Here is a 9,855-nt window from a genome sequence, read left to right on the forward strand (position 1 = left end):
AAATATTTTAAACCCTAATAATCAATTCTTAAATAATATGGTGATGTTCCCCGGACTATATTTATTTATTTATTTATTTGGCTGTGCCAGGTCTTAGTTGCGGCATGCAGAATCTTTTTAGCTGCAGCATGCAGGATCGTTTTTTAATTGCGACATGCGGGATCTTTTAGTTGTGGCTTGCGGAATCTTTTAGTTGTGGCCTGCGAACCCTTAGTTTCAGCATGTGGGATCTAGTTCCTTGACCAGGGATTGAACCCGGGCCCCCTGCATGGGGAGCATGGAGTCTTAGCTACTGGACCACCAGGGAAATCCTTCTCTGGACTTATTATGGTCCTATGGTTGAAGGTGACAGGCTTCAATTTAAGAGGTCCCAGTTCAAGACTGGTGACAAAATTTCCAGCCCTTACATTCTGGATTATCTGTGGTTCTGAGCTCTGAGTGAACTATAGAATCACCTGGATAACTTTTTGTTTTGTTTTGTTTTTTTGTTTTGTTTTTGTGGTACGCGGGCCTCTCACTGTTGTGGCCTCTCCCGTTGCAGAGCACAGGCTCCGGACGCGCAGGTTCAGCGGCTGTGGCTCACGGGCCCAGCCACTCCGCAGCATGTGGGATCTTCCCAGACTGAGGCACGAACCTGTGTCCCCTGCATTGGCAGGCAGACTCTCAACCACTGCGCCACCAGGGAAGCCCTGGATAACTTTTTAAAGACACTTATGCTCAGGCCCTATTTCTGGAATTTCTATTTAATTAGTCTGGTGTTTGCCATGGTAAAAGAAGTATCCCATGCTACTATAATGTGCAGGCAGAGTTCAGAGCTACTGGCTTAGAAGGAAGGGCAATGTGACCTCTTTTACTTTTTTTTTTATAACTTTCTCTTCAGCAGAAAAGGCAGAGATAGTAGCTGGTGTTCAACTCTCACCTCAGGCTCCCCAGGGCTTATTTCTAGTAGATATTGTTTAAGCAAAGCCATATTATTTCTCATCCTGTTGATGATAATTAACGTTCAATGCAAGAGCAAGCCTCTTCCTAATTAGGGGACACAGATTCACAAGAATAAACCAGCAAAATGCTTAAACATTAGGAATTTTAAGCATAGAATTTGCATCTGTTATTCATTCTCCCTCAAGTATATATGCAGTTCTTGATCCAAATAAGGAATGACAAAAAATATGGGATGCACTAACATTTGGCCTATTTTGTTTAGGATCAAATGTAATACTCTTCATGTCCCTCACAAGAAGAAAAGATCATTACATGGCAGGTGATGAGGGAGGGTGGCTTAGAACTGTGTAAACTCTTACTAAGAATCAAAAGAATACATAAAGCAGGAGTCATTTGACAGGGCAGTGAAATCCCACTGAAGCTCCTTTCAGCAGATCCTGTGCTGGTGCAGGACTACATCAGCAGGAAAGATATGGTGCTTTTCCTAATTGGTCTGCCATGACCAGAGGGAGGTGTCTCTCTTTCCTAACTATGCAGAATAATGTAAAGTTTAAGGAAACTTACTATGGAATAGTTTCCCTACCACTTACTTGTCACCTTGGACAAAATAGTTAACCTTTCTGTCTCAGTTTCTCATCTCTAAAATGGGAAGAATAATAAATACTAATTGGATGGTTATGAGGATTGAATGAGTCATTATTTTTAAAGTGCTTAGAATAGTCCCCATCGAACAGTTATTAAAATATAAGGGCTTGTTAAATGAAAAAAATTTTATGAAAATACATATAATTTTATTGAACATTTTTAAGCTAGCTTGAAGGTGGAAATTTTCAACTTGTGCTTTTTATAAATGAGAAAATATGAGGTCTACAAATGCTAAGAAAATTTCTCAAGGCCTCTGTGAATTAGAGCAATCCTTAGGCTAACACCTGGTTTATGACTACCAAAATAGTAATTTTCCCATTGTTATTTGAATAATTAAAACACACTTTGTAGACCTCTACTTTTGAGGTTGCTGCAGACAGCAGCTGGAAACAATTTATTTAAATATAGTGAATGAAATACAAGGTACAAGTGGGCTTTCTCAAGAGGAAACTGTTGGAGTTCTTCAAAAGGGAGTGTTGGGCTTCCTTGGTGGCGCAGAGGTTGAGAGTCTACCTGCCGATGCAGGGGCCATGGGTTCGTATCCTGGTCCGAGAGAATCCCGCATGCTGTGGAGTGGCTGGGCCCGTGAGCCATGGCCGCTGAGCCTGCGCGTTCCCAGCCTGTGCTCTGCAGCGGGAGAGGCCACAGCAGTGAGAGGCCCGTGTACCGCAAAAAAAAAAAAAAAAAAAAAAGAAAAGTTGGATTTTTTAGATGACATAGAGAATTCATCATGTGGAAATTAAAACATGTGTTGCAGAGATCCATGACTTGACCCTCCACAAACAAAACAAAGTGAACAATAAAATACACCCTACTCTTCTCTCCTAAAAATAAAATGTTTCCCACATTAAAGTACGCAGGGCATTTCATCATCTCACCTTTTATTTTGCAATTTGTCACATGCATTAAGATTCTCAATAGATAAGAGAAAATTTCACTTTATAGAAATTTTCCTACTTAAAAGATTGAAAACTTATAGTTTCACAAGAGTGAAGACAGCAATTTGTCTCTTTTGTATAGTAAATAGTCCATGTAAAGAGTTTGTAAGATTTATAGGTTTGAATTTACTTTTGCATCCTCCCACATTCCCATTAAGTTGTTTAGTCAAAAGAAAGCATGTTTAAGAACACTTTTAAGTTATAGGGAATGTGTGCCTTTACCTCCATTTCTTTAGATATGATTGTCCACTCAAGTCCTAGGACTGTAAGTGACAGAATGGTTAGGTTAAGTGACATAAAATAATTGTGTACATTGAAACTATAACTCCTTATTTTTCAACATTAAAATGGTAGTTCTGAATATGAGAAAATAGTTATTTTCCCTTAGCACTTCTGAGTTATCTTTAGAGGTAGGGGTATTGTATTTATAGAACATATTTTTAATTGAAATTATGTAGAAAGCTGAGAAAGCATTTAGGTACAGGGCTTTCAGCCCTGTTTGGAGAGGTCATGAGGAGAATTGCCCCACATGTACAATCAGAGTATTAGTACACTGTGTTCTTCCTCCATTCTTGTTTGAAATTATTAAAAATAAACTAAGCGAAGCAAAGACAAATAAAAAAGAAATCAGGTAAAATAAAAATGAAATAAAGAAGCAGAATATATATATATGTATATTCTCTATACAAGAATAAAGACTTTACAAAAGGCTGAACCTCTAAATTAAAGTATTAAAAATTTGAGAGATGTAAATAATCATCCTGCACAATGGAAAATCCTAACTAATTAATGTTGCATTTCTTAGAGGACATAGACTACAGAATTTTTCCTGATGTGAAACTGTGAAGCTGTGAAACTGTGAAACTTCATAAGTATGTTATACAGAACCATTTGCTGAAAGCTATTATGACTCCTCAATTTGGCTTGTTATACAAGATGCTTGAAAGTCAGTCACCCAAGTTTTTCAGCCATAAATGAACAAAGTAAAAAATACAGAAAGTAATAAATCATGAGCAAATAATACACAGTTATCCTGCTTTGTTGGAATTATGAGGTATATTCAATAATCCACATATGTATATATAAAATTTAATTTGCAATGGACATACAAATGATTTTTGTATCAACCAGTCTTTCTCACAGCATCATAAAATGATGAGAAGGGTTTAACATGGAGTTATTTATTTTATGTGCCAACTGTACTTCTACAAGCCTGTTAATCTTTGGTTTATTGCAATTTTTATTATTAAACTTAAACTATGTATTATACTTAGTTTTTATATCATTATAATAAAACAGTGGGATTAACATTTTGGAAAAAATGTCATTCTAAATTTCATTAGGGATTCACAAAAGCTAAGTGATATTTGTGTCTAACCTCATTACAGTGACAAGACTGCCTAATTTTCCTATAATATCATGTGCCATAATGCAATCTAATTTCCTTTAATCTTCTGAGATATAGAGATTTAATATTATTGAATATTTCAGTATGTAAATTATTATTAATATTAGAAAATAAGTTGGTAATTTTTTCCATATATATGTTTGCTTCTTTCTTTTAAGCATGTACTTTAATCATCTTTTTTATAACCATGAGTATATGAATATGTTTTAATTTATAAATGTTAGCTACCTACATTAAATAGAAGTAAGTAAATGATCAACCTGAGGAGTTGTACCGGAAAATAGAGATGGAGGTTGAAAACAGAGACTAAAACACAAAAAAGATAGAAATAAGTATAATTTTGTCACTTTTTGATATGTATATACTGAAGGTAGCATATGTGCCTTCCCTTTTTATTTTTTTAAATATATATTTCTTCTATCACAATATCACATACCCCCAGCTTTTTCCCAGAGTGTTTTAAAGCACACCCCAGACATCAATCATTGCACTTACATGCATCTATAACTAATAAGGGCTTCTTATTTATTTTAAAAATTTTACTTATTTATTTATTTTGGGCTGCTTTAGGTCTTTTTGCTCCGTGCGGGCTTTCTCTAGCTGTGGTGAGCAGGGGCTACTCTTTGTTGCGGTGCATGGGCTTCTCACTGCAGTGGCTTCTCTTGTTGCAGAGCATGAGCTCTAGGTGCATGGGCTTCAGTAGTTGTGACACATGGGCTCATTAGTTGTGGCACAAGGGCTTAGTTGCTCCGTGGCATGTGGGATCTTTCCGGACCGGGGCTCGAACCCTTGTCTCCTGCATTGGCAGGCAGATTCTTAACCACTGTGCCACCAGGGAAGCCCCTGTGCTTTCCCTTTAAAACTGCACTGAAAGTGTTATTTACAGGTGATCTAATTTGAAAAGAGCTTTGAAGTATCATAAGAATTTCAGTAATGCTGTTGTTTTCTATGTATATATTTATTCTATTTATTATTGTGTCAGCAATTAATTATTTTGCAGTCTATAAGAAAAGTTCACATACAGCATATTTTTGCTTTTTGTTTCAAAATATAATATTAAGTAGTATTCTTTAAATATTAGGTAAGATTCATAATTTAGTCTCAAAAATATAATGACATTGTCTTGAAACCTCAATTTTGTTAAGTCAATTCTTCTTTCCCTAGCTCTATGCCATGAGTAGGACTTGCTTTTTAAAATATTACCTCTTTTGTTGATTTAAGTACATAGAAAAAATTGTAAATGCCACTGTTAGGGCAAGTCCTATATAGAAGCCAAATTGTGTACTCGGAACATTTGCTTTAGCAATGTATTCAAACCTTTGTCATTAAAAAAGGATGTTTGGTTAGGTGATAAGGCAGCCTATGTATCTGTTTGCCTGGCATTAAATGTATGGTGAAATAATTAGAAATGCTGAATGCTGTATTAAATGGTGAACTGCTGCTTGAATTTTGGGAATACAAGTTTAGAAATGCAAAGCCTATTCCGTTCTGATGTTACAGTTTGAAATCCACATGAATCTGATCTCTGAAAATATAACGATAAGATTGGAGAGAAAGGAGAAGCATGGATTTTTCAATCTACAATGAAAAAGCAAGCACATTATTCAGCTGACAAAAGCACTGTAAAAATATGGTGCTATGAAATCTTTGTGATCAACAGAGGAGCTGTCAAATGTCTTTTTTGTTTTCCTTATTATCTAAATTGTTTTGGGTGATGTATTTAACTGTTCCACTGTGCTTAATTTTTCACAAGCCATTTTCTTAACACACTTATTTGTCTAAACTCCTGCAGATTAGGGTGAATATAAAAATATAATTTTCCCCTTGAATTTTAATTGTAAAGTTACTTCTGAGAACTATACCTTCACCAGCACTTGTGATAGGAATAGCTCCTTTGATTCAATAGAACTCTGTATTTTTAACTTATTTAATTATATTACTTATATATTGTTTCCATGTAAGTTGATATAAAGTCATCCTAATAAAACCATTTCAACTTTCTTGCTTGAGTGCTTTAAATTCTTTAATGCTGTTACCACTCTAATAAATTAACCATACTTGTCTGAAGGAAACTTTTTTTTTTCTTTTACATTACAGGTTGTGTAATCCAGTAACTTGATAAATTTCAGTAAAAAATTTTACACGGTGCCATTAACAAATTTTTAAAGACAAAAACAGACATAAAATTATTTGAACATATCATTTGTGAATTATGTTGATGATCATGACTGGTAATCCATGAACAATTGTTTGTGCTTCTCAGCCTGGGACCTGGCCTCTAGCTGGTTTCTATCTGGGGGTGATTAAGTTTGAGAACTAACATTTCCTTTGCCTTCCCACGAATTCAGTTGCAGCACTCATTCCAATAATAAAGGTAACAGGGTGACAGAGAACAGTCCCTGAGTGAGCTGTATTTGTCCCTTTGGTATTACAGAACTGCCAGATTTAACTGGAACTAGAGCACATGGAGGTGAAGTGATGCTGTGTGTGGCTTCCAGTACCCCTGCTGGACTCTGATTCCAATTCAAAGCCTGACCGGTCAATGGGAATAGATATAGATGAACTGGGTTAAAATGCTTTCAATAAATATATTTAGGGCTTTCAATTCATTATACGTTTTGTATTTCATAATGACCCTATTATATGTAACAAGATTTCAATTTTACTTTCCTTTTCCAATAGGATAAAAATAGTAATTTCATGGTCACAAAATTAAAATGCCAGTTCTTCCACTCCAGGGATTCTCTACATGCCTTTACAGTGATCAATGAGAGGAAAATGTGGTGCAGTTGTATGCATTATGAATAGACACTTCATGGTAAATCTTAGCTATACTCCTGGTTTTTAACCCTGATTCATCCTAGTGACCTTGAATAAAGGAGGCGTTGTATAAGATTAATTTTTTAAGTTATTAAGAAAATATTCTTGCTTCAAGGAGTAGATATGAAAAATAGTAACATGTTTTGAATTCCCCTGAAGAAATACTTCAAGTATTATTAATTATAGTAATAAATGGGAAGGAAAAATATTCCACTGGGGCTTCCAGAAATAAAAAATGTCACATAAAGCCATGCCCTGCCCTTCTCCTGATTTTTTTTAAGGTAAAAGAACTTGCCTTTTTTATACTGGTTACCCACAAAACAATGTTTGTTGGGAAATAAATTATATGTGCAGATGTTTAGCACTAATTACTATTTATTTTTATTCAAAAAGAATTATTTGCACTTCCCTGGTGGTCCAGTAATTAAGAATCCATCTGCCAATGCAGGGGACACGGGTTTGAGCTCTGGTGCAGGAAGATCTCACATGCCATGGAGCAACTAAGCCCGCGAGCCACAACTACTGAGCTTGCGCTCCAGAGCCCGCGAGCCACAACTACTGAGCCTATGCTCTGGAGCCCACGAGCCACAACTATAGAGCCTGTGCTCTAGAGCCTGTGCTCCTCAACAAAAGAAGCCACCACAAGGAGAAGCCCGCACACCTCACCAAAGAGTATCCTCTGCTCGCTGCAACTACAGAAAGCCTGTGCACAGCAATGAAGACCCAGCAAATATATCCCCATATCGGATACACTTTGTTACAAAGCAGAAACTAACACCATTGTAAAGCAATTATACTCCAATAAAGATGTTAAAAAAAAAAAAAAAGAGAGAGAAGACCCATCACAGCCATAAATAAAGAAATTAATTAATTAAATTAAAAAAATTATTTTCAAGTCTGAATAGAGCTTCCCATTTTCCTAATTCTTATCTAAGGTGTGTGAGAATGCTACCTATGGGAGGGCTTCTATTATAATGACTTTAACATAACTTTAAAGTCTTTAGCACCTGGGACTTTGAACTTAATGGCAAAAAGATTGCTGAAAGACTATGTTTTATTATATTACCTTCTTCTTGGACCTTATGCATAAAGGCTTAAGATCCACAGAATTTTCATCTTAACATAATAGTATTATACCACCAGAACTATAATAAAAAATTAGATTGGTTTTTCTATTATAACATCCAGTTTTCATAGATTTAAGATCCTGGGATCAAAATAGCCTTGGCAATTTGATATGCATGCTAGGTCAGTTTATAAGTTAGAGTCAAAGGTGGAATGACTTTATGAAAATATATATCTATAAAGAAAAATGCAAGCAAGCAAATTTTTCTAAAGTTGAGCTCAATATCAATCCACTTACATATAGTAAAAGAAAATAGTATTTGCTTTTCTGTTCATTTTGAAAGAATGGTAGTATGTACTATTTTTAAAAATTTCTTAATGTGAACAAGACACGATTGCTGTGGAAGTTATTAATGAAAATTTAGACATTTTATGGAAATATGGCACCTCATAGAAGAATCCTCATCTATACTCACATACATAGCCTTTGCCCTAACATTTTTGTGCAACAAATCACTGACTTTCCTACATGCACAAGTTCCCACTAGATTTTGTTCTAAATTAAATAGGCACAACATTAATGTATTTTCTAAAATATATTTCTGGAATATTTTGTTTTCCAGCTCCATTTTTGCATCTCACACTAATGCTCCCCAATTGGCATTTTAATGGTCCCTCCGAAATAGAACAAAGAAGTCTGTGTATTACAAACTGGAAGTAATGACCAGTATCTACTCTAATCTGCTTATATACTGCTGTTTCCTGATGATTCTTCCTGTTCTTGATTGATAGGCCTATTCATATTAAATATATAAGTTTGTAAATTATATCAATTATCCATTTAAAAAGTAAAAAAAAAAGTCATCTCAAAATGAAAGATGTCCATATATCTACAAATGCTCTCTTGTGACAGTAGCCTTTCTAAGCACATTTGGTTCTACAGGCTGTGTTCGAATAGGACATATTTTGTTGCATTGTGGTGAACTCTTGGACATGGACCTGCCATTTTGAATTCCTTTTCAGGGTTTATCTAGCTCAATAATATATTCCAGTGAATCCCCTTTGCAGGATTTCCAATGATTTTAAACTACTTCTCCTTCTTCTCTCTTAGAAAATTGTAAAACACTAAGATTTCCCCTACGAGCCACCAGAGATTTCCCTATCATACGGACGTGGCAGCTTCACTTGCTCTTTTTCTTAAATTTTTTTTCTCAGCTGAACAGTTTAATAAGAATCTATTAGCAATTCCATAATATCAAGGACTGCACATATGTTTAAAAACATAGCACTTAGTGTATATTGATTCACTCTTTATGTTATTTGTTAAAGTATTTTATTTGCATTAACAAAAATTAAATTAAAAACATTAAACATGGGATTTACAATAATTTAAACTACCTTAAAATATTTTTAAAAATTAAAGGCACATATAAACATACATAATTTATAGACTGATCCATAAATTTGGGCTTAAGTTTAAGGATTTTAATATATCTCCTCAGTGGATAGATTATGTTACCCATGTTATGACACAAGTGGAAAATATATGTGCATATTCACTATACAGTAAGTCCCCTACATACGAACTTTCAAGTTGCAAACTTTCAAAGATGCGAACGTGCATTCCCATGTCCAATCATGTAAGTTAGTTCATGTGTCTGGTGTACATTTTCACATGCCTGCATCCTCTACAAGTGGTTGTGCTTTTGTGCACTTTACTGCACTGTACTGTATAGAGTACTGTAGTACAGTATCTTTATTTCAAGCCCAGGATGTCTGGAAGCAAGTGTAAAAGCAGTGGTGATGTAGCTGGTACTGCTAAGAAGCACCAGGAATTGGAGGCCCAGAGAAAGGATGAAGAGACAAGAGGAAGAATAAGTAACTGAAAAACTGAAGAGATTCACAACGCAGGAAATGGCAGGGTATTTTCTTTATTTGAGGAGGCACTGTTAGTTTTTGAGGCACAGGACCCGAACATAGAATGGTACACGAAGGTTGCAGCAGCCGTTCAGAATGCAATCCAGTGCTACCATGTCG

The sequence above is a fragment of the Leucopleurus acutus genome (genome assembly GCF_964270905.1).
Source record: "Leucopleurus acutus genome assembly, chromosome: 15".
Lineage (NCBI taxonomy): Eukaryota > Metazoa > Chordata > Mammalia > Artiodactyla > Delphinidae > Leucopleurus > Leucopleurus acutus.